This window comes from Macrobrachium rosenbergii, chromosome 18, assembly GCF_040412425.1.
Source record: "Macrobrachium rosenbergii isolate ZJJX-2024 chromosome 18, ASM4041242v1, whole genome shotgun sequence".
Lineage (NCBI taxonomy): Eukaryota > Metazoa > Arthropoda > Malacostraca > Decapoda > Palaemonidae > Macrobrachium > Macrobrachium rosenbergii.
This window is the reverse complement of record NC_089758.1, coordinates 16014234-16041733: the sequence shown is the minus strand read 5'-3', so window position 1 is coordinate 16041733 and position 27500 is coordinate 16014234. Positions and strand designations below refer to the sequence as shown.

General features: G+C 32.7%; 1 long non-coding RNA gene across 4 annotated transcripts in view; it reads left to right on the top strand.

Annotated features, from left to right (window-relative positions):
- Positions 1 to 27500, top strand: part of LOC136848148 (uncharacterized) — a 159454-nt gene that overhangs the window by 37216 nt on the left and 94738 nt on the right. The gene's annotated exons all lie outside the window — the stretch shown is intronic.

Below are 27500 nucleotides of genomic sequence, written 5' to 3'. Positions count from 1 at the left end.
GTACACGACCGGCATGGGAAATGTAAATGACCAAGCTGGGAAGAGAGGTATTAATTTTGTTATGAAACTGATGGATGAAGTGCATGGAGCCTCTCTCTCTCTCTCTCTCTCTCTCTCTCTCTCTCTCTCTCTCTCTCTCTCTCTCTCTCTCTCTCTCTCCTAATGAGCACTGCACTGTTATGTTTCCGTGTTTTGATGTCTATATGGATGCATCCACTTGCACAATATAATTTTGCGTCGATATCTAACTTTGGAAATAATTACATAAAATTATATACAGACGTTAATTTAACGTACATGCAGCTAGATGTTAATTAATGCGCTGTTGGTTACTTCCTCTTATAACTGGTGAAGAATCACGATTTACTCTTCGCGTGATATAATTTATTTGAGACATATTTTTAATTCTATGTTATTGAGTTTATTATAAAAGTAAGAATATTGCATTTCAGTTTCAGATACAATAGAAATTTAGGGAAAATAAAGGATTTTAAAATTTACTCGATTCCTTTCCAATTGCAACATTTCCTTTTTCCATTAGTTTTTTTGATTCGTAACACCCGTTCAGTAATAAGATTCTTCTCTGGTTAACCTAATAAATACTAGGATTTTTTTCCAAGAGACGAACGATCGATTCTATTTTACTAATTACAAAATTTCACTTCTTGTTGCTGGTCATATTTCTGTTGTCGCAAACGTTACCAAGACTTGCTATCTCCCTTTAACTTGCCATTTCATTTGCCAGCTTTGATTCCTAATACGTACGCCCCATCATTATGACTCATGCCCGTGGAGACAGAGAGGTAAGGGAATATGTCGTTATAACCAAGTTTGCTTCTTTTCACCCGGACAATCAATTAATTCTTTGTTAATTAGCCTACAGTCGAGGACCACAGTCTTTGTTGAGAAGGCCATGGGTTAGCCAGCCTCATTTTATTAGTGAATCATATTTTACCCACCGTAATAAACTTTATTCATACTATGAAATATATAATATATATATATATATATATATATATATATATATATATATATATATATATATATATATATATATATAGATTAACATGTAATCCTTTTTCCATTCTAAGGCTCTTCTCTAGCCTGCCTGTGACCTACCAAAATCCACAAATTACTAAGTTTCTCTGTCACTGTGCGAAGTCAAAAGTGGTGATATGGAATGCAAGAGGACGTGCCTGAACATTTATCTCTCTCTCTCTCTCTCTCTCTCTCTCTCTCTCTCTCTCTCTCTCTCTCTCTCTCTCATTGAACCAGTTTTGCCAGCTCCATTGTCTAAAAGCACCTACACAAACATTAACCAATTCCGTTGAAGTTCCAGAGGACATTCGGGTTTCCATGACCTCCACTGGACTCCAGCCCCTAGGCTGAAAAGGCGAGATCGTCCGCACAGAATAAACATGAACATGAAAATGCCACCATACTTCACATTCCCTCTCTTCACGGCACTACAGGCCTTCGTTAATCAGTCAAACTGAATGGTAAACGAAGGCCCTAGCTGTCTGAAAACGATCCCCCATCAAGAATGCTCTAATTACAATGCCATTAATAACTAGTCGGTTGTTATTTACTTCCATCAGACCCATTACAAACCGGCTAATTATGCAGATACCAAAGAGGCATCGCCTTTGTCACTCAGTGCATCAGGAACGTTACGGAAATAGGGATTTTTCGATTCTAATCGGAGTCATAGGCTGAGCTGACCGTACTTTGTAACGAATGAATTTCAATGGGACAACTTTTTTTTCAATGGAATTTATCCGGAATTAGCAGCTATATATAAGCTGATTTTTTTTTACCTATTGTTTCTCTGAACCGGCAGCATTATACAATCGGAATAGTTGACTGCATACGGAATCACTTATATTACCAAAAAAAAGTTTCATCAATTACATATTGATTAAGCAGCCTTTTGTTTAAAGGTATACTATTTTTTTTAATTCCTTTGAGGGGATTGTGGGTATCTGATACAGAATAAGCAACTGTACATATAAGGATTTGTTTGACCTGCCATTTAAATCCCTCAAAAAAAAAAAATATTCAGAACTAATGTTTAAGCTTATGCGTCTCTGATATTTCTGTCGGCTCTTCTTTGAACTCATTTGCAACACTAGCATGATTAGTTAATGAGTGCTTTAATTTCTGAACATTTTTCTTGAAATGGCATGCAAAAGTAACGTGGTTTATTGTAGCGTAGAATTTTGATAGTACTTTTCCATTGACTTATGATATATCCGCTTTACTTTTAAAGGTCTAATAAGGTAGCGGATAAAAATTTAAAATAGAATAAGATCAAATAAAGCAACAACTACCTAGAGAATTCTTGTGGTCTGGCTCTTCAATGCCAGAAGTTACTATAATTCTGAGTCACTACCACAAAACTCTAATTCACCAGCATCCTTGCCAACCAGCCAAATAATACGGTTGGTTAACTAGCGAGTCGGTTCATCAACCACTTGATTGGTTATCCAACCCATGTGACCAGTTTGAGGAGAGTCAGACACGTTACTTGCAGAGCCAACAGGCCCGCCTGGTTACAAACGTCTTAATATTATATAAAAGAATAATCTGCCGTATACAAAGCAAGCGCGTTAGCTGTCTACGAAAAATATTTGTTAGCTGCATGCAAAGCAACATTGTTAGCCATAAACAAAGCAAACGTGTTAACCGTGTATTAAGAGAATCTGTTAGCCGTATCCACAGCAACCGTGTTAGCCTCATTTACAGCAAACGTGTCAACCGTGTACAAAGTAAATGTACTAGCCGTATAGAAAGAAAACGTAGTTGCATACAAAGCAAAACTGTTACCCATAAGCAAACCAAAAATGCTAACCGTATACAAAGATAAGCTGTTAGCCATTTTACAAACCAACGTGTTAGGTGTATCGACGCAAATGTGTTAGCTGTATACAATGCAGACATGTAACGTGTATACGATGCATATGCGTTAGCCTGGTACGAAGAAAATGTGTTACCCTTGCAAAGCACAGGTAACAGCAAAAGACGACAGAAATGACCAGGTTACGTCCACAGTTCCTTCCACTCCACAGGTGTCTTTTAATTGTCTTCCACAAATGCCAAACCTCACGTTTAATGTGGCTCAGCAATCAGGCGAATCATTTCATATCTCATTCACATAATTCCACATTCAACTCATGTTATCATAATGACATTATTCTGGCAATGAGAAGTCTTCGGTACCTCAATTTTCGGCTAATGAATTATGACCACAGAGAAGTCAGTTGAAAAAAAACCCATTAGCTTCCAAGTTAATTGAACGTTTCCAGTTATCATATATTGATACACGTAAAGCATCATATCCTGCTAATGGCCCCTATTATGTTCACCAGAGATTCATTAGCATTTGGGCTCTGAATTTTTTAACAGAGCAGTTGGGAACCGATAATGGAGAATATAGAATGAAAACCGAAAATGGATTCTTGTTTTAAAGTACATAAAGCCAGGTCTCTCTCTCTCTCTCTCTCTCTCTCTCTCTCTCTCTCTCTCTCTCTCTCTCTCTCTCTCTCTCTCTATATATATATATATATATATATATATATATATATATATATATATATATATATATATATATATATATATATATATATATATAATATAGATACACACACACATGCGTGTGTGTCTTTGTGCCTGTACGTATGTACTTAACAATGTAAGCATTATATGAGTAGGAACAATGTATAAATACATATCATACTTGCAAGTGATGTTAATTGTGTACAATATATAAACCATTATTTTTTTTATAATCTTGGGAGATCAACCATTTCTCTTTTGCCCTAAATTCTTTACAATTAACTTTAGATAATACTGTCACGTTGATGTTACATTAATCGTCATTCCTGATTAATTCTAAAGAGGAGTTCTATCCAACGATTTGTATATCACAAGAGCAACAGGCGGTTCAAATAGAGCGCTGACAACCGTAATTTCATTTCGCATGGAAGGATTAGGCCTAATCTCCGTCATGATAATTGACCGAAGGTAATTTTCAGCTCTGTAAATAAGATAAAGTTATGTAGAATACCAAAGGTGTTACATATGTATGTATATATATATATATATATATATATATATATATATATATATATATATATATATATATATATATATATATATAATATATGTATATATATAATATATATATATATTATATAGATAGATAGATAGATAGATTGATTGATAAATAGATAGCTTTGTATGTGTATGCGTGTTTCTGTGTTTGTATTTGCGTGTATGTATGTATGTATGTATGTATGTAAGAGTAATTCATCATGTGAGCTTCGCGTTCAAACATTGCCATTTGATTTGTTTTATATGAAATGTTGCCTTTTGAATTTTCTACGGAAACGGATTCTCATCTACTCCCCTCTTGTTTACTGAAGCAATTTAAATCACTCGGGATTATAAATCATGTTGCTAGATCCTTGCTCTCATTGAAATGCTGAAATATACTATAGGTCTTTTTCGAATGGCGAGGACTGTGCTCTGAATATGAAAAGACATTTCACTGAATTCCTAATGAAATGTTCATCTCTGATTTCTCTTCCGTTTAGTTTAAAGTTGCTACGGTCGCTTTCTACTCGCTTTCTTTTCTTTATTCAAATATCTCGTTTTAAAATGCAATAAGAAAATATAGAAAGATCACATATATGAGTTAAGTAACGAAGAAGCGGATTCGTGGGATGCACAGACGGTTAGAAAAATTCTAATAAAAGAATAAACGCTTTTTTTTATTCCTTCCGGCATAAGAATAGAGATTAATAAATTGCGTTATTGAATCCGGCTCTTTCTTTTATTAATTTCTGCTTTCCGTATTTAATCCATGAATTTTATTTGACGTTATGTATATTTGTATGAAAAAATATTTATATATAAGGACAGACAAAGAAATAGGAAATTAGAGAAATGCTGTGATACATGTATAGTCAAACATACACACACACACACACACACACACACATATATATATATATATATATATATATATATATATATATATATATATATATATATATATATATATATATATGTGTGTGTGTGTGTGTGTGTATATACTGTATATATAATTAATGTATATTTCTATTTCTTTTTCTGTCCTTATTATACAAACGATATTTGGGGTTTATTTTTAGTGAATGTTAAAGTCATGTGCGTTATAAGTGACTAAATTCCACACATACACATGCATACACACACATGTAATATATGTATATATATATACATATATATATATATATTAATGTGTAAATATACATATATATGTGTGTATACATACATATATATATATATTTATATATATATATATATATATATATATATATATATATATATATATATATATATATATATATATATATATATATATATATATATATACATATTAATGTGTATACATATATATATATATATATATATATATATATATATATATATATATATATATATATGTATATATATGTGTGTGTGTATATATTATATGTTTGCGTACGTATGTGTATGTGTGGGTTTTTGTCACTTATACGCACGTGACTTTAACATTCATTAAAATTAAACCCCAAATATTGTTTGGTGTAATAACTTACACCATAAGGAAGTTATAATCGATAAGTGCACCTTGGCTGTCCAGATTTCGAACCCGTGCTTCTGTTCAGAAACAACGGTAAACAGTCGACGGTGATCAACGACTATATAAGTGTGTGTATTGGAATACAACTTCTCCCTCTCTGTCTTTCTCAAAAAAAAAAATCCACGTGAACTGAGATATTTTCGTTGTCTGTTATGAATTAAACAAAAGATAATCAAGCGTTTACAATGGATTTGTTTTCGCAATATCACCAACGATGTTCAGCAAACGAGGAATCCCTTTTTCTGCGCCTGAACTCCAAATGTTACTTCGTTTTCTTCATCCGGAATATTCTCGAATAAATGATCGTATCTTCGTAATGCGATTCTCTTGTTATCACACAGACTTTGTTTACCTTTTGCGGATAAATATTATTGTGCGTTTATTCAGCGAGATTGTGGAAATAGTGATTATTTCCTCTGAATGTTTTGTCTTGATGCTTCTCCTTATTTTATAGCTTTTTTTTTTTTTAGCCGGTGGGCTTGAGGTGCCTAATTCATACACAGTTTACTGCGGGGAGTTATATATATATATATATATATATATATATATATATATATATATATATATATATATATATATGTGTGTGTGTGTGTGTGTGTGTGTGTGTGTTTGTATATATATATATATATATATATATATATATATATATATATATATATGTGTGTGTGTGTGTGTGTGTGTGTATGTATATATGGATATATATGTATATATATAAAATATATATACTGCATACATATACATGCATGTGTGGGGAAGCATGCTTGTGCGTGTAATTATCTTTTGTCATTTCAATGTAATTAGTCACCACAACAAACATACAGAATAGGTTTTGCAATAAGACAAAACTAATTTTTATCCGAAGTGTGAATGTACATGGAGTTAAGTGTCTCCGACATTCAAATCGACGTTTCAGCCTCTGAAATACGAAGAAAAAACAGAATCACGATAAAAAAAAAAAGCAAATAAATATTCCAGATCAGCACCTCGTCGTTTCAGTGAACGGAGGCACAGAATCTAAAGATGATCTCAGCCCTCCTTTGAAGGCAACGGCTAAGTATATTAAGAACTACAAGATTCGATGTGCAAAGGTTGCAAATTCTTATACAGTACCTTTCTAATGAAATGAATAAAAAGGGAATCGAGAATCCAATATGAAAGCCATTCTTTACCAAATAACTTTCGTATTTGACTTCTGGATTGAAGATATTAGTGTCGAAATATTGGGTATAATTACAAAAATATGATTTCTGAATATGCTGTTTTAGATCTCACAAATCAGAAATGCCATTTGCACTTACAGGGTAATATCCTTAGTAAAAGAGATGTGCTTTGGTATTCTAAAAAAAGCAATAAAAAAATACCAGGTATTTTTTTACCTGGAGTCCCTCAAAATTATTTGAGTGATACATGACATGCAGGTTAATATTTAAAAAAAAAAGTAAAAAATGCTCCTAAGTTTCTTCGGCGAAATCGAGTTTCCTGTACAGCCACTACTACAGCGTATAATCAGGGCCACCGTAAATAGATCTGTCTGTCGTTGGTCTCGGTATAATGTTGCATGAGCGGCGGCCCGTGAAACTTTAACCACGGCCCGGTGGTGGTCTGGCCTATATCGTTGCTAGACGCACTATTATGGCTAACTTTAACCTTAAGTAAAATAAAAACTACTTAGGCTAGAGGGCTGCAATTTGGTATGTTTGATAATTGGAGAGGGGTGGGGGTGGGGGTGGGGGCGGGTGATCGACATAAAAATTTGTAGCCCTCTAGCCTCAGTAGTTTTGAAGATCTGAGGGCGGACAGAATAAACTGCAGACGGATAGACAAAGCCGGCACAATAGTTTTCTTTTACAGAAAACTAAAAAACAGGGGAGGCAAGGCCAGTCTATCCTAGTTGCAAATATCTGTGCTGTATCATAAGCTCTAATGTTAGCCACAATGTTTTCATATTGTGTAATTAGTTCCCTACCTAAAAATACGTCTCTTTATTCTAGTTTTCTCTTCTGTTCTTTGGTGTTTTGCTTTTCTGGAGGCTTAGTCTATGACCAAGTGAATAATCACCTGATCTTTATTATTTCCCGATATGCATAACTTGTATGCATAGCTTCTATATACCAAGTACTGATATCAGCTATGCATGTTGTTCGTCACTCAGTTCATTTGAAGAACGTGTTTTAAAATGTACAATTTATATGATGATATCCTTGCATAAATCGTTAATGGAACATTTACTCAAATGGTACAACTAGCACCACTTAATATAATAATAATAATAATAATAATAATAATAATAATAATAATAATAATAATAATAATAATAATAATAATAATAATAATACTTTTACATAAATGCTTTTTTTGCGTTATTATTATTATTATTATTATTATTATTATTATTATTATTATTATTATTATTATTATTATTATTATTAATGCAAAACGAGACATTAAAAAGCATAAAATAAAAACTGATAAATAAAGCTCCGAAAACATCCAAAAAAAGGGACAAAAAATAACAAAAAAGCGCTCTAACGGAGGCATTGTCGCCAATGTAATTTAACGGGGCATTAAAGTGACAAGGAGTCTGGGAAAGAAACAATTGCCGGTTATAAAATACTTTATGGGTCGGCAATACCATAAAATACCATTTCAGGCTTCCGAGGGCAGTAACATATTTTCGTGCTATTTGCTCAGTATTAGGGGACGGGTATAAAACTGCTGCATTCGTGAGAAAAAAAAACCTGAGTTGGGTATTTGTCACGATTTTCATATTATTATTATTATTATTATTATTATTATTATTATTATTATTATTATTATTATTATTATTATTATTTATTAGCTTTTACCTGTATTCCATTTACTAAACTAATTCTTTCATCCAGTATGAAATATTCATTCAATAAGCATTACAGTTACCCAAGTAGTAGTGAATGGTTTTATATATATATATATATATATATATATATATATATAATAGAAAACTACAAATATATTTAATATCCAATTCATATATAGTCTATAGTAATATATTTTATATATGTATACCGAAGGGGAATTTTTTAATTGATAATAAGTATCCCGTGAGGGTCGAACCAGCGACGGACGAGGAATCAGGACTACAGTGACACACTAACCAGTCGGCCGACTGGTTAGTGTGTCACTGAAAGTCCTGATTCCTCGTCCGTCGCTGGTTGACAATTCACGAGTCGGTGGACTTATTATCAATTAAAAAATTCCCTTCGGCAACATATATGAAAATATATTACTTCATTTAGAGTGAACTTTATATTAAAAGACATTTTGTAGCTTTCTGATTGTATATGAATCACGGTGATGTGATAAATAGTCATATATATATATATTTATATATATATATATATATATATATATATATATATATATATATATATATATACAATATATATATATATATATATATATATATATATATATATATATATATATATATATATATATATATATATATATATATATTTAAGAATACAAAAGACTTCACTCAGAGATTAGGATTAACGCATGAGATTTCATGTTTCATGATTTCTCTCTCCCTCTCTCTGTCTGTCTCTCTCTCTCTCTCTCTTTTTAATGTACGAATTTCTGGAAATGAAAAAAAGATCAACATATCAGAACAGGAAAGAGACATGGGAAAATCCTTATTATTACCCATATTAGATAATGGAGATAATATGCAAACAATCATAGTGATGAACGCGCAGGGTCTAGTTTCGAGTAACTCAAAAGAAAGATAGAGTTCTTAGAAGAACTAACCCAAAATGAAAAAATAGAAATATTGAATATAAGTGAAACCTGGTATTCCCAAGAGACTGGTAATGATGACCAGATAAAGGGTTTCCAAACTTATAGATCAGATAGAAAAATAGAAATCAAGGGGAACCGCGATATATGGGAGAGATGCCAATCAAGGAAAAATCTGTGAGAAATATAGTAACACAGAATGTGAATTAATAGCGGTAGAATTTGAATCTGAAAAATTAGTGAACATTGTAATATATAGACCCCTAATACTAAAGAGTTTGACATAATAATTGAAAAACTGGATGAAAATATGTAGAAATCACAAGGACTGGACTATACTCCTAACCGGAGACTTTAACTTTCCTTTTGTAGAATGGAAAGAACGAATAGGAGACTGTGGTTGTATTTATACATATAAAAAGAAACAATAGTAGTGCAGAAGATAAGAGGCAATTTGAAAAGCTATTAGATATGCTACTAGAACATAACATTCAGCAAATAAATCACCTACCAACAAGAAAGGATAATATTTTAGACCTAGTATTTGTGAATGAGGTGAACTATGTTAAAGAAATAATAGTATATAACACGAGTATTTCGGACCATAATGTCATAGAATTAACAGTCCGTTCCAGAACATACGAAAACAAAGAAAAGCAAGAGACGAAAAAATGGGAAGGATATGGAAAATACAATTTCTATAGTAAGAATATAAATTGGTCAAAAATAAATGAAAGAATTAAACAAGAATGGGAAAACATATTTGTAAGTGATGATATACAGGTAAATACCGATATATTATATAAAATATTAGAGGAAATAGTGGAAAAATATATACCGAAGAAAAAAGTAAGCATCAGTCACGAATTCCAAGAGACAGAAGGATCTTGTTCCAGAAAATTAGAAAGTGGAAAAAGCTCTTGCAAAAGAAAAGAATGCATGGAAAGTGATGGAACTAAAAAGTAAGATAGAAAATGCAGAACAAAAGATTATACAATCAAAAGAAAATGAAAAATGGAACCTAGAAGAAATGACACTACAAAATATCAAGCAAAACCCTAAAATTTTTATTCATATGCAAAAAGATGAATAAAATAAGAGTAGAAATAGGCCCTCTAAGAATTGAAGGGCGATTAACGAATGAAAAAAGGAAATATGTAACATATTAGCAGAAAGATATAAGAGTGAATTTACACCTAGAATTGACAATGAAGATAATGATACAGAAATAAGAGATGAAAATACTGAATACTTATCAGATATAGATATTACAGAAGCCGATATTGTGCAGGCTATTAATGAAATTAAAAATGGATCAGCAGCAGGACCAGATGGAGTACCTGCCATATTGTTAAAGAAAGTGGTTCATTCAATCGCAAAGCCGCTAGCAATATTATTAAGGCAAAGTATAGATACAGGCAAGATTTATGATGAGCATAAATTAGCATATATTACTCCCTACTTTCAAAAGTGGTTCAAGACTAGAGGCAAGTAATTATAGGCCTGTGAGTCTGACATCTCATATTATGAAAGTATATGAAAGGGTAATGAAAAAAATATAATGAAACATTTAATGAAAAATAGATTGTTCAATATAGGACAACATGGTTTTGTACCGGAAAAAGTACACAAACCCAACTGTTAGTCCATCATGAAAGCATATATAAAAATATGATAAATGAAAAAGATACAGATGTGGTTTACCTAGACTTTGCAAAAAGCTTTTGACAAGGTAGATCATAATATATTAGCGAAAAAATTAGAAAACATAACATTGTTGACAAAGTAGGAAGATGGATAAAAGAATTTTTGCAAAATAGAAAACAGATAGTGATTGCAAACGATGAGAAATCGGATGAAGCTACGGTAATATCCGGTGTACCACAGGGTACGGTGTTAGCTGCATTGCTGTTTGTGATTATGATTGCAGACATAGACAGTAATGTTAAGGACTCAGTAGTAAGAAGTTTCGCAGATGACACAAGAATAAGTAGAGAAATTGCTTGTGATGAAGATAGGAACTCGCTACAAAGAGACCTAAACAAAATATATAAATGGGCAGAGATAAATAGGATGGTATTTAACTCTGATAAATTTGAATCAATGAACTATGGTGATAAAGTAGGAATGCTATATGCATATAAAGGACCTAATAATGAGACAATCACAAACAAGGAAGCAGTTAAAGACCTTGGTGTGATGTTGAATAGGAATATGTTATGCAATGATCAAATAGCAATTCTATTGGCAAAATGCAAAGCAAAAATGGGAATGTTGTTCCAGCACTTCAAAACTAGAAAAGCTGAACACATGATTATGCTTTATAAAACGTACGTACGTAGTCCACTTGAATATTGCAATATAATATGGTACCCACACTACCAAAAGGATATTGCACAAATAGAGAGTGTACAAAGGTCATTTACAGCTAGAATAGAAGAAGTTAAGGACCTTGACTACTGGGAAAGACTACAATTCTTAAATTTATATAGTCTTGAAAGGAGAAGAGAACGCTACATGGTAATTCAAGCATGGAAACAGATAGAAGGAATTACCGAAAACATCATGGAACTAAAATTATCAAAAAGAGCAAGCAGAGGTAGATTAATAGTGCCAAAACTATACCAGGAAAATTAAGGAAAGCACACAGGACATTAATCCACCACGCACCAGCATCGATAATGCAGCGTCTATTCAATGCGCTACCAGCTCATCTGAGGAACATAACAGGAGTGAGCGTAGATGTGTTTAAGAATAAGCTCGACAAATATCTAAGATGCATCCCAGACCATCCAAGACTGGAAGATGCAAAATATACCGGAAGATGCGTTAGCAACTCTCTGGTAGACATCAAAGGTGCCTCACACTGAGGGACCTGGGGCAACCCAAACGAATTGTAAGGTCTGTAAGGTCTCTGACACACACACATACACATACTCACACGCTGTCTGAAATAGTGAGGCATGTGTCAGCATACATATTCAACCGTGAATTTAATAAGACACATCCCTCAAAACCATTGCCATATTTTATCACATACCTTTACAGTCTCACAGGTAATGACTGTCTGTTCTGGTATTAATTCTACTGACAGCCGACATCTCGCATACCTGTCAATGTCAGCATCAAATGGTTATTTGTTGTCGGATGAGGAAATGGTATTTTAAAAGTTTACGTGTAATCTCTCGACTCTTTTTCAGATGTATAATTTATCTCAAATGCATTCAAGTATGTCGACATCAAATGAGTGTGCAAATACTATTTCAAAAATTTACTTGTAATAGTTTATTTCTGTTAATCTTTAAATTCTCTTTATCATGCATAATTTATCTGAATTCCATTTAAGTATTTATATCAAATTTTAGTAATATATTTGCGGCTAATTATCATTTTGTTTTTGGGGTTAAACGCAATTCATCACAAAGTGGAGTCCTTCATAAAATCACCGAAGAATCTTTATACCAACTGTAATTGTATAAGACTTTTTTCCTTTAAAAAAGTGCAATCCCTGAGATTTACGCATATTGAAAAGCTGTTTAATCTACTAAAGAATCTGTATTTACATTCAGTTAAAAATTATTTTTGGTGCAGAATATCAAAACATTAATTTTTAAAACATTTTATTTATATTTGATTTTGATCAGGACTGAACCTTTCACTTTGGTAGTGCAGAGAAAATCCTCTTGCTTAGTGGCAATGCCATGCAGTTTCGAAACGATTTTAGGAAAAAAAGAATTCCGATTTTAGGCTTTTTTGAAAGTGTGAATGCCATGCGGATTTTTTCTCAAGGATTGTACGAATATAAGATCGCGGATGTTATAGTTAATTTTTTTATTGGATGAAAAGCAAATTTATTATATAGATATTATGCACAAGAGAACCAGATATAAGATAATAAAATTGCAAAGTATACTCCATTTCTCTCTCTCTCTCTCTCTCTCTCTCTCTCTCTCTCTCTCTCTCTCTCTCTCTCTCTCTCTCTGTACCTTTTTTAAATAGCTAATTTTGTCATCTCCCTGGGAATTAGCTTACTTAGCGATCTACTGACAAATTTTCCTGAAAATAGAATTTATCTTGCAAATGCTATATTTTAACGCTGGAAGATCATCTTTCCAGCGCTACATGTCTGTTGTTAGGTCTGTTAACATTTCCAATATCGGCGCTAGGTCTGTCCTCATTGGGAAAGGTAGCATTCATTTTATAAACAAGTTTGAAAGGTAGCATTCATTTTAAAAACAAGTTTGAGAGAATAATGTTCATACCTAGAGGCTCAGCGAATGTTGCTAAAAGCAAGAGAACGTGATGGACGATGAAAAAGAAAACCGCAAAATAGAGCTCACATTTTCAAAATGATATTGTTGTAGGGTATTGAAGTAAAGAAAAATGCTAAAAATAACACTGACAATATTTCTCTTAGAATCCTGATCCTATCGCAAACGTTCCTGGATTTCTTTTGCTGTACCAACGAAGAGAACAAAAATAAAGGTAGACAAAAATTGTTTACAAAAGATTCGAAGGAGGATTATCCCACAATGCCTCTTTGATCCGAGTCTAATCTGCATGGAATCTTTTCCGGCCCCTGTAAGATTCGCTCTCGATGCTATGTGGACACAGTTACCCAGTTAAGAATATTCTGATAGAGTTCTCGATTGTGAACGTGCATTCCTATTCTAAAATAAGGAGAGGCAGATATGAGACAGAGAGGTGGGTCGACTGAAAGACGAAGATATAAAATTGAAAATATGAGTGACAGTAGACTGAGTCGTAAATTACATTATTGAATTTTTATAAAATTAACCCTCACCCTCGAACTTCCCCTCTTCCCAAAAAGACCGAGAAAGCATTTAGAGACATAGATTACTGACACACTGACATGGTAAAAAGATAACAAAAAAAAAAAAAAAGGAAATTAAAATACAAGAGAGAGCTGGGAGGACAGAAAAAGAAAAGGGAAGATATATTGAGACAATTGAACGCTTGAGGAAAATCCCACAACTAATTTATGAATAAAATTAAAGGCATATTACAATTACGATGATTTATCAAAACACGTTTTCATATTTCATCTAGAAAAAGATCCCGAAGGCTCTCCATTTATGATACCATTCATCTAACGAAAAATAATTTCCTACAGCGAGGAAATGAATGCATGCAGTCACAACAAAAAGAAAAGACTTTCTAAGGAGTCGAAAAGTTTTGCATTCAATTTAAAGTTCATTATTTCAATAAGAGACATAAAAAGAAAAGCTGGGGAAGGGAAATAAAAGTCCATCTCCATATCAAGTCATATCCGCTGCCTGAAGATAAAAGCTGAGGAGATTTTAGATCTGGGAAATGTTAGGAAATGTTAGGAGTTGATCTTATTTTACAGTTGAGATCTTACGTCAAGATAAAGCGGTACTCTAATAGAATGGTTTATATATCTATCTATATATCTATCTATCTATCTATCTATCTATCTATATATATATATGTGTGTGTGTGTATGATGATATATATATATATATATATATATATATATATATATATATATATATATATATATATATATATATATATATTTTATATATATTATATATATATATATATATATATATATATATATAATTAATATATATATATACATATATACATATATATATATATTAATATATATGATGTATGTATATATATATAATTTATATATATATTTATTATATATATATATATATATATATATATATATATATGTATATATATATATATATATATATATATATATATATATATATATATATATATATATATACATATATATAATTAATATATATATATACATATATATACATATATATATTAATATATATGTGTATGTATATATATAATATATATGTTATATATATATATATATATATATATATATATATATATATATATATATATATATATATATATATACATACAGTATATACATGTGCAGAGCAGGGTTTATGAGTACAGCAATATAATCAGTAATGTACGCTGATGTAAAAATACATCGCGAAAAAGGATGCCAGATATGAAAAGTGCACTTCAGTGTAAACTCCCCTGTGGATATGACCCCTCGACGCTGGTACAAGAGCGTTTGAAAAATGGCCCTGGAATCGTTAACATTGGCATGTAGATAATTGGCTGTTAATTGGGAGGCTCAATTTCAATGGCTCCCTAATTTCAGGTGGATTCAGCGATTCAGTCATTCGGATGGAATCTCTTTTACATTGTATGGAGGGGGACAGAGATCATCATCACCATCGTTTCAAATATTAATCATCATCATCATCATCATCATCATCATCAACGTTACTCGTTCTATTGGAATTGTTATACAGAATGTTGTGGTTTTTTCCTTTTATTTCGTGCAGTAAATGATTTCCTCTTTGTTTTTGTCTGTCTGACTCTCGTTCTTACTCTGTTCTTTTGTATACACACATATATGTATATATATAATGTGTATATATATAATATAGTATATGCTAGCTGACTAACTCGGCGGTGCCCTGGAAAACTTTAACAATCGATATACTCTGTGGCTAGAGGGCTGCAAATTGGTATGTTGATCATCCACCCTCCAATCATCAAACTTACCAAATTGCAACCCTCTAGCCTCAGTAGTTTTTTTTATTTTATTCAAGGTTACAGTTAGCCATAATCGTGCATCTGGCAACGATATAGGCTAGGCCACCACCGGGCCGTGGTTAAAGTTTCATGGGCCTCGGCTCATTCAGCATTATACCGAGACCACAGAAAGATAGATCTATTTTCGGTGGCCTTGATTATACGATGTACAGAAAACTCGATTGCGCCGGAGAAACTTCGGCGCCTTTTGTACTTGTTACCTTTGCCATCACTGTGCTGTGGAAATGTATTTTACTGATATACAAAACTTATTATTCTAAAAGATTATCGAATTCAAAAGAATATTATATGAATGATCATATTACATTTTCTTGTTGGCGTATGTGAGTCCAAATGCCTACCTCGCATTGCCAAGTTTTTTCATTGCTCTCAGCTCATAATTACAAAATACTATTCCTCTATTGTATTCGATATTAGATCTATTATTTTAGACCATTTAGAGCGATGTAAAGTTATCAAAACTGAAATAAACAGCATTCCGACAAGACATATACAATTCTAAAAAGTTATTTACACAAAAACAAAACGAACCATTCGTTAGCTAGCAGATTTTTAAAACAAGAATTATTGTATTACGCTTCATTCAGCCATAAAACAAACCCAAGGCCTGAAAACGTTACATGAATAACTGATCGGTGTGCTACCTCTTTTCTCCTTTGTTTGTATTCTGTTTACCTCTTAACTATTATCCTCTCCTACGTACCCGAGCGAACGGCTTTGTGCTGAACTTCCTAATGTAAAAATAGAAAGAAACAAGTTTTATTCCTAACAAAGAACGCCTGGCGCAACTTTTCCTCAGGCGCACAATGACCCAAAGTTGTTATGTTCCGGGAATTAATTAGATTGCACTCACGGCAATCGACTTGCCCAAGCACCCCAGGTCCACCAACGGCCTCGTCCAGTCGCTCCTCGATGCGTCCAGCCTTCGGAACTAAAGAGCGACTGGGCTGTGTTTACGACGCGTCTCTCCGGGGCTGACGACCTTCGCCCTGCGTCAGCAGCGAGGAGGACGATTAAGTTAGACTTCTTTCTCCGCCCAGTCTAATGGAATGCCGAGTTGGCCGTTGTGTCATCAGGGAATCTCGTTTGCAGATAAAGTGCCTGCCTCTCCGCTACAGAGAGAGAGAGAGAGAGAGAGAGAGAGAGAGAGAGAGAGAGAGAGAGATAGACCAACAGCATCTCTCGTGATGAATGGGAAAGACCGAATTTATGTTATTTGTTTGAGAAGTATGATACATATTTTCCCGTTGATGGAATGACTGTATCCTCCCGTTATACAATTTTGGTGGTTTTGTGCTTACATTCTCTAAGGTTAAGGTAACCATCACTGCAGTGTAAAAATATAATTTAATTACAAAACTTATTAACATTGTAAGTAAAGTATCCAGTTCAAATGAGATTATTTGAATGACCATATTGCTTTCTCTTGTTTACGCAGTTGGATCCAAAATCCCAACTCATGTTGCCCAGTTTTTCCACTGCTCTTAGTTTATGATAACAAAATAACATACCTTTGTTATACCGTGGTCTGCATTTGTTATATTTGGCCACTTAGAGTAGAATAAAGTCATGAAAACTGAAATACGCAACATAACGACGAGACGTATAATATTCCAAAAAGTTATTTATATATAAACAAAATAGACCAGTCATTAACTCTCAGATTTTTTAAACTTGAATTGTATTACGCTTTGCTTAGCGATAAATTAAACCTAAGACCTGAAAACGTTACATGAATAACAGATTGGTCTGCCAGATCTTTTCTCCTGTATCTATACTTTGTTTCATTTTTCGTTTACTTTACTTCCTAACTATTATCCACTCCTACCTACCCAAGCAAACGGCTTTGTAATAAACTTCCTAATGTAAAAATAAAATGAAACAAGTTTCATTCGTAACAAAGAACGCCTGGCGCAACTTTTCCCCAAGCACACAATGAACCAAAGTTGTTATGTTCCGGGAATTAATTAGATTGCATTCATGGCAATCGACTTGCCCAAGCACCCCAGGTCCACCAACGGCCTCGTTCAGTCGCCCCTCGATGCGTCCAGCCTTCGGAACTAAAGAGCGACTGGGCTGTTTTTACGACGCGTCTCTCCGGGGCTGACGACTTCGCCCTGCATAAGCGAGGAGGACGATTAAGTTAGATCTCTTTCTCCGCCCAGTCTAATGGAATGCCGAGTTGGCCGTTGTGTCATCAGGGAATCTCGTTTGCAGATTAAGTGCCTGCCTCTCCGCTACCAAAAGAGAGAGAGAGAGATTGTCGACCGCAGCATCATTCATTGATGAATGAGAAAAACCTGAATTTGCGTTTTCTGTGCTGAAAAAATTATCAAATTCCCCCGTTGCCGATGTAACTTTTTTTCTTTCAATAGATGATTTTTTGTTGGATTTGCTATTACAGATTATGTGTGTTTGTGTGTGTGTGTATGAGACGGTTTGTATATATGTATGCCTGTACACACGTGCGACCTGTGGTGTGATCGGTAAAATTGTCACCTTCCAAACAGCAGGTCCTAGTGCACAGGTTCGACCTCGGGGGAAAGAATGGACGGATGGGCACGCTTCATAAAAAAAAAAAAAAAAAAACATCGTACCTCTAATACCTTAGCAATGTAATGAAATACTTGGAGTTAGACGAATGCGCTGGTTTCCACCAGAGTTGAAAAGTCAAATTGCCATCAGTCTTATCGTAAAAGACTTACTGAGAGGTAGAGGGTAAAAAGACTTGAAATATATATATATATATATATATATATATATATATATATATATATATATATATATATATATATATACATATATATACATATATATATGTGTGTGTATATGTATATATATATATATATATATATATATATATATATATATATATATATATATATATATATATATATATATATAATGTGTCTGCATATGGCTAGTGTTTGTGATTGCTTTTTAAAAACGATGGGTACTGGAAGGTACACCAATAAAACACATGATAAAGTGGAAAGAGGTAAACGGAATATAATAAAAAGACAACAAAACCCAAAAGAACGAAGAGTTAAAATACAATTTAATTGAAAAGAGAACGAGAGTGATACCGGCGAGGCTCCTAGAAAATCCCATTTTCCTCTCGGCGATAAAGAATCGTTCGGGGATTCGGAGGATTTTGACGATTTCGCCCGGATTTTACGACGGACCAGGATTTGGATCGCAGGGGCAATCCAGATCGGGAAAAGGTCATGCAAAAGAAATGAAAGAAAATACAACTGGACACTTGGAAAGATAGAGCGTGGAGAAGACTTTCGACGTGAGTTAGAGCGGTGCTTTTTGGGAGAGAGAGAGAGAGAGAGGATGGGGGAGGGAAGGGAATGAAGATGAAGAAAATGGGAGAGAATAACTGTTTTCAAGGAATATGATAAACAGTGTTGAAGTAAATGAAAATAACCAGAACAGAGGTTATTGACATGGGAAAGAGAGAGAGAGAGAGAGAGAGAGAGAGAGAGAGAGACAGACAGATGTATCAAGAAGCAGAAAATGTTAGAGAGGACTTTTGATCACGAAACAAGATGAACAAAATGTTAACGTAACTAAATAAAACTAGAGTGGGTATTATTGACAAGGGAGAGAGAGAGAGAGGAATATCAATAAGCAGAAAATGTGAGGGAAGATCTTTAATCAAGGAATAAGATGAACAAAATGTTAATATAACTAAAGATAAATATAACAGGGACTGTTGATAAGGGGGAGAGAGAGTGAGAGAGGGAGGACGGGAAAGGAGTATTAAGGCTCATAAAATGCGAGAGAAGACCTTTGATTTAAAGGGTAGGTTGAACAAGATATTGACGTGACTCAAGATAAATAGAGCAGGGATTATTGACAAGAGAGAGAGAGACGGGGGTATCAAGAAGCAGAAAATGTGAGAAAGGGCCTTTGATCAAGAAAAAGATGAAAAAAATGTTAACGTGACTAAGATAAACAGAGCAGGGATTATTGACACAAGGAAGAGAGAGAGAGAAAGAGAGAGAGTCAAGGAAAATTTTAAAAATATGATTTAACCAAAGGTTGTCCTTAGTTCATCTGCGCTCCTCTCATCTTGAAATAGAACGTGCATCATAGTTTTTTTTTTTTTTTTTTTTACATTTTTTAAGTGCTAATCGTTCTCGTCCATTGAGCTTGTTTCTTTACGAAGGTAACTTAAATTCCGAACTTCTCGTATATCTTATCGACAGTTACTCATTAAAGAGCCTACATTTGCCAGATATATATCTACAGTATATACATTCATATACAGTATATATACTATATATATATATATATATATATATATATATATATATATATATATATATATATATATATATTTATATATGTATATATATATATATATATATATATATATATATATATATATATATATATATATATATATATATATATACATTTATATATATGTGTATATACAATATATATATATATATATATATATATATATATATATATATATATATATATATATATATATATATATATATATATATACATACATATAGTGAGACCTGTCCCCACGAGTATAATTGGTTAGAGTGAACAGCTCGTGGCAACAAAAACTTGTGGGTACAAACCCTTTTTCCATAACGAATAATGGGAAAGGGACTAATTGGTTTTCCAGCCCCAAAATACCCCCATAACAAACATTTTTAGGCTCAATAATAAGCTTTTGGTGACAATATAAGTAGTATTGATTGAGAAATACCGTATTTGCTGGAGTATTAGACGCAATCTTTTATTTTTAAATGCATCAAAAAACTGCCTTGTAGCCATATTATGGATGTTAGACCGAGCGCCATAGGCTAGGCTAGGCCTAGCCTATGGCGAGCATACTGGGTAGGCACAAAAATTGCTGCTAATAATAAAACATTGAAAAACAAGCCAAATTATTACAGGAAATTGTGTTACTGGAATAAAGTATGAAATCCTGTGTAAACTTGCACTCACCTTTAAAGGAAACTAAATTAAATTTACCATAAATGAGCAAGTTTATGTGTCTACGGGTCAGTTAGTTAGTTAGTTATAAATGATTTGTTTAACCAGACCTCTGAACCCTTTTAGGGTTCTTCTCGGGCTGGGAAAACCGCTAAGGGTCACCAGGCCAAAGTATCGTAAGCAATATTTCGTAATTTTGTGATAATTCGGCTTGTTTTCAATATGTATTTTATTATAAATAATAAAATATTGAAAAGAAACCGCTAATTGCTGACGTATCTTCAGCAAATTTTCTTAAGTTTGTGATAAAAGACTGATAATTTGACTCGTGGTTGTGCTCGTGGGTACAACGATATTTTATTAAATAGAAGTGCTCGTGCATCCAGTTACTCATTGCCCCATACACTCATGAGTGCAGGTTCACTTTATATATATATTATATATACATATATATACAGTATATATATACATATATGCAATATGCAATATATATAATATAAATATATATTTTATATAATATATATATATATATATATATATATATATATATATATATATATATATATATATATATATATACATATACATATATAAATATATATAGAGTATATATATTTATTTGTGTGAGAGATAAACATTTATGTTTTTTTAATATATACAGGTAATGGTGATAAAGACAACTGTATGAATGACAAGATCATTACCTTCATTAGTTCAGTAGGAAAGGTATATCCAACGGGCTTGACTGAGAAAGTAGGCTGAATGAAAGAAGGACTGAGTGGGAAAGAGCAGTGTGGGTATCGGCAGGGCATAAGGTGCCTGGGTGAAAAGTATCCTACAATGACCAAGAACGAGCTTACGTAAGATCGACAGATGAGCAATTAATGGTTGGTGGAGATGTATGACATGGAAGAAAAATTAGTGAAAGTAAATTAATATTTTCATGGTGGGAGTAGTATATATTTACATATATATATATATATATATATATATATATATATATATATATATATATATATATATATATATATATATATATATATATATATATATATATATATATATATATATATATATATATATATATATATATATATATATATATATATATATATATATATACATACATATAAAGCAATATATTTAAATATACTTATTTAAATTAGTGAAAGTAAATTAATATTTTCATGGTTAGTATATATTTACATATATATATATATATATATATATATATATATATATATATATATATATATATATTTTATATACATACATGGTTGTAAGCAAGTGGATAAGTTTAAATACTGAGGCACTTATTTAAATAAGGATAGTTCTCTGAGCACAGAACTTATGGAAAGATTAAAAAGGCTCAGCATGCAATGGGAATGCATAGAAATATTTAGAATAATAGCAATTTTTCTGTGCATACAAAAATCAAAATTTATAAGGTAATGGTTAGGAGTATTTTGAAAATAAGGTGCTCAGAAGAATATTAGGAATTAACTGGAGGTGTAGGACATCAAATAACAGAATTAGAGAAGTAACGGGGGTGCAGCCGGTCGATGAGTATGTTAGGTTCTCATGCTGGAAGTGGCTAGGCCATGTGTATGGAAGACAGGGTATAGTACGATATACAGCAGGGTGGGTTGCCTTTGGTAGAAGAGGTAGCGCTAGGTCAAAGGAGACGTGGTTGAGGACAATGAGGCGGGAAGCAGAAGATGAGTGTCGTGGAGATCTTGAGATATATATATATATATATATATATATATATATATATATATATATATATATATATATATATATATATATATATATATATATATATATATATATATTTTTTTTTTATCACATCACCATGACATTTTAAATACACAATCCTTAAGCTGAAAATGTCGTTTACTATCCAGTTCTCTTTACCTCGGAAATAATACCGAAGGGAAATTTTAACTGATAGGTGGTTCGTTACCTGACATGCTCGAACTGCCGAACAGCAAGCACCAACGACGTTCAGTGACGCTCTAGACCACTCGACTGTATATATATTATATATATATATATATATATATATATATATATATATATATATATATATATATATATATATATATATATATATATATATATATCAGCAGTTTACTTCCTTTGCTCACTCAGCTGAGTAATCTTTCCTTTATCTTTGAATATTCATGAGAACCAGTTACTTGAATGAAAAAAAATGCGTATCTCCTTGCATCGTTTTAGAATGATAAATTATACTGTCAGTTGTGTTGGCTGCAACCATTCCATCATTTTGCAATTCCTCTTATAATTTAATCCTTATTTCTTGATGTGAGAGGAAACGTGATACAAAAAGACAGAAATGGAATCGAGTATTTTTTTAATTGAATAAAATTTCTGTCTCTCAGTCTGTCTATCCATCAGTCCATTTATCTACTGGGCTGTTTGTTTATCTTCCAAAGCTTATTTCGTGGAGTGGAAATGCAAAGAGATGAATAAAAAGATGGATCACTAAGCCTGTCAAATAAATCAAACAAATTTCCATCTATCTATCTAGCTGCCCTTTGAAACCTTCTTGTAGTTACAAATAGCATTGTTCATTTATTTAGGTGTATATTCATAATCATTGTGCATTGTGATTGTATTAGTTCATTTAGATCCACTTTCCTGTAATCCTCTCGATATCTTAGGCTGTCATATATGACTGAATTTTATGAGGTCTCTTAGGAAGTTATAGGTCATAAATACAAAAGAAAAAATAAGAAATTAAAAACTAAGTCGATGACATTAACAGTGTTCAACATGTATAAAATAAACAGTCAGAGATTGAGTTGCTCAATAATATTTTTTTATAATTTCTGCTATAATATCGCATGATATTAGAAGCTTGTAGACTGTCAAATAACGCTGCTTGCAGCACTGTGAATATTGTCAACAGATTTTCAGATAATATGCCTTGAAATGCTCATAATGAGACGTAATTATTTTCATAATGTCACAAGGATCGTAAATCCCATATTATGGTTTGGTTTCTATGTTGGCACAAGACTAATTAGGCCTTGAATCTTACATTTTCTAAAAGGTTTAGTATCATCAGTCATGTACATTCTAAATGGGAATCAAGTTGTGAGGAAACTGTTGCATAGATGAACTCTATGATCAGTAACCTGTCTATTAATGGTGATTTATGGTCTTACTGTATTTCCGCTATTAAAGGGCAAATATTATTTATAGATTCCACCTTTCCGTCCTCATTATTCTCATCTCAGAAAAACCTAGATAAGTTAAATGTTGAGAAATTCAAATCCTTAATCATATTGTGCATCTGTCGGACAGTGCTAAAGATAATATGTATAATAATTAGTAAAACAAAATTAAAAGGATATATAGCAGAGAATTAAATACATAAAAACTGGATGTACATGTTAATAAGAGATATACGCGAGCAACTACAACAACAAGTGTGGGAAAATAAGAAAGTGGATGTATATCAAGCAACATGTTAAAACAAATTGTTCTGTAAAAGGATAGAGAGGTAGAAAATAAAAGATATAGAAAATAACGAAAAAATAACAACTATCCTTTATGAAAAGCTGAAAAGAGAACATGCAAATAAATTGATATGAATGAAAATAAAACGAAAGTAAAAACTGAAAAGTTATTCGTGCAATAAATAAAAAAGTTTTGATTCAGCAGAAAAGATAGTTAGGAAAGTGAATGAAACAAAGGAAATAGATACAACATTTTTTTTAAAGTGAAAAGGTATGAGGCAAAATAAAAGTAACACCTAAAAAAATAAAAAATAAAAAAGTTAGAGAATTCTGAAAAAAAACCAGAACGAGAATTCAAGAAACTGTAGAAGTGTGGAACATATGAAGCAGAAGAGAAAATAGAAGAAGAATGGGACGAACAGCGGGAAAGAAGGAGACGAAGAGAGAGAGAGAGAGAGAGACACACACACAGACTGACTGACATAGAATAGGAGAAACCACGCGAAAGACATATATGATGAGAAGGACAGAATGAAACAGAGAGTAAAAAAAGAGTAAAAAAGGGCTGTTCACAAGAAAGAGAGACCTTGTATCCAAAGGGATGCTGATCAATAAGGCGGATCGGAGATGACAGGTCTCGGCCATCTCCTAATGAGAAAATCGGATGATGCTGAAAAATGATGGTGATGAGCGAGAGTGGGTGAGTCTGCTTCATCAAATGTCTTGGAAGATGAATGGTATGTTCTGTCTATCTTTCTGTCTGCCTGTCTATCTATCTGTCTATCTATCTATCTGTCTGTCTGTCTATCTATCTGTCTGTCTATCTATCTATCTGTCTGTCTGTCTATCTATCTATCTATCTATCTATCTTTCTATCTGTCTGTCTATCTGTCTATCTATCTATCTTTCTATCTGTCTGCCTATCTATCTATCTATCTATCTATCTATCTATCTATCTATCTATCTATCTATCTATCTATCTATCTATCTATCTATCTGTCTGTCTATCTATTTATCTTTCTATCTGTCTGCCTATCTATCTATCTATCTATCTATCTATCTATCTATCTATCTATCTATCTATCTATCTATCTATCTATCTATCTGTCTGTCTGTTTATGTCTATGTATCTTCCTTTGTTGTCGCCTATCTTGATCGGGATGTAGGATTTTTAATCACATATAGCCAAAGGTTTCAGAATAAGTATGTGTTATATATGAATATCCACAGAAAAATGCACAGAAGGGAGAAAGCATAACAGAGGGAGAGAGAGAGAGATTTTAACCAAATTAAAAATTATCCTATTCTACTAACAAAAAGAAAAAACATTTGTTTCCATATATGTAAAATTCGAATGGAAAGCAAAAATTAAACAGAATTAACAGAAAACTACATTACAGTCCATGTTATCAATCAGCTAGATAGTGATTTAAAATTTATCATTTCTAACGCGATGAAAAGGTTTCCAAGTAGTTATCATGGCAGAATGGAATGGAATATAGAATTTAGGCCAAAGGCCAAGCTCTGGGACCTATGAGGTCTTTTCGGGGCTGAAAGGGTAATTGAGAGTGGAAAGATTTTGGAGGTGTAACAGGGGAAAACCTCGCAGTTGCACTGTTAAACAATTGGGAGGAGTGGGTGGGAAGAAAGATGGAAGAATAGTAGGATCTTTCCTAGATAGTGACCCCCAAGGGTTTTCGGGGGTCGTTATCTACGACTAATTTTCTTCACGGCCATTATATTTATGATATTTGGTCTTTTGTTTATGTTTTTACGGTAATCCCCAACGGGCTTGTACTAAACACACTGCAAAGGTGGATACATACAGGGTTAAAACCCGTGGGGGTCACTATCTAGGAAAGATCCGAACGGAGGTACAGTAAAATGAATGAAAGGGGTTGCTGCAAAGAACCTCAAGGAGCTTATACAGTGCACCGCGTGGGGTGCACTGACGGTATGTGCTTTTAACCGTGGTTGTTGAACCATATCTGACTTATGACAACGTTATCTTGTAAAAGATGGCGAATTATCCTAACGAACAGTAATCAAGTTACACGCGCTCGTAACTTTTCACTTTCTACCTATCTGGGGACACGGAATTTCTACTTGTAGTTTCCGTGGTCAGGGAGTTACTGGGATTGCTTGTTTCGAGTTATATGCATGCTATTATTATTATTATTATTATTATTATTATTATTATTATTATTATTATTATTATTATTATTATTATTATATAGAATACCTTTATTTCTGTTATTGTTATTGGCATCACAAGCATTATTAGTCATTACACAAATAACTATATATATATATATATATATATATATATATATATATATATATATATATATATATATATATATTTATATATATATATATATATATATATATATATATATTATATGTATGTATGTATGTAGAAGTAGCAAGAGCAATAGCATGAATGAATGGTAAGTTACCATCATAATCATGATTGTCATCACATTAAAAATATCAATAGCTAACGGAAAAGTCTTTATATCTGACTGTTTTAGGGTCTCGGTTTTACTTTTTTCTTTAGCAGCATATTCCTGCAGCTTGATACTGTTCTCTCTCTTTCTCTCTCTCTCTCTCTCTCTGTCTTATCAAAAGCTTAAATGATCAAATATGACGTGGGCAACGATGAGGAGAGAGAAAGAAAAAAGTATATAACCCCGTCAAAACTCTTTGGGTTTTATTCAAAGTGCCTGAATGTATTAAATTACTTCCCTTAAACTTTCCAACGCCTGTACTGATTTGCATAGAACTTAACCGCAAGCGTCGAAAAAGGCTAATCGCATCTGAAACTCCTGCCGCTCAGTGAAAAACGCCGGCGTAAACTACCTCCTCATTTTTAGAATGCTTTCGACCCCAGGGCTCTTTTGTTTGCAAAGGAGCTGTGAAGAAGGCAAGAATACTTAGGG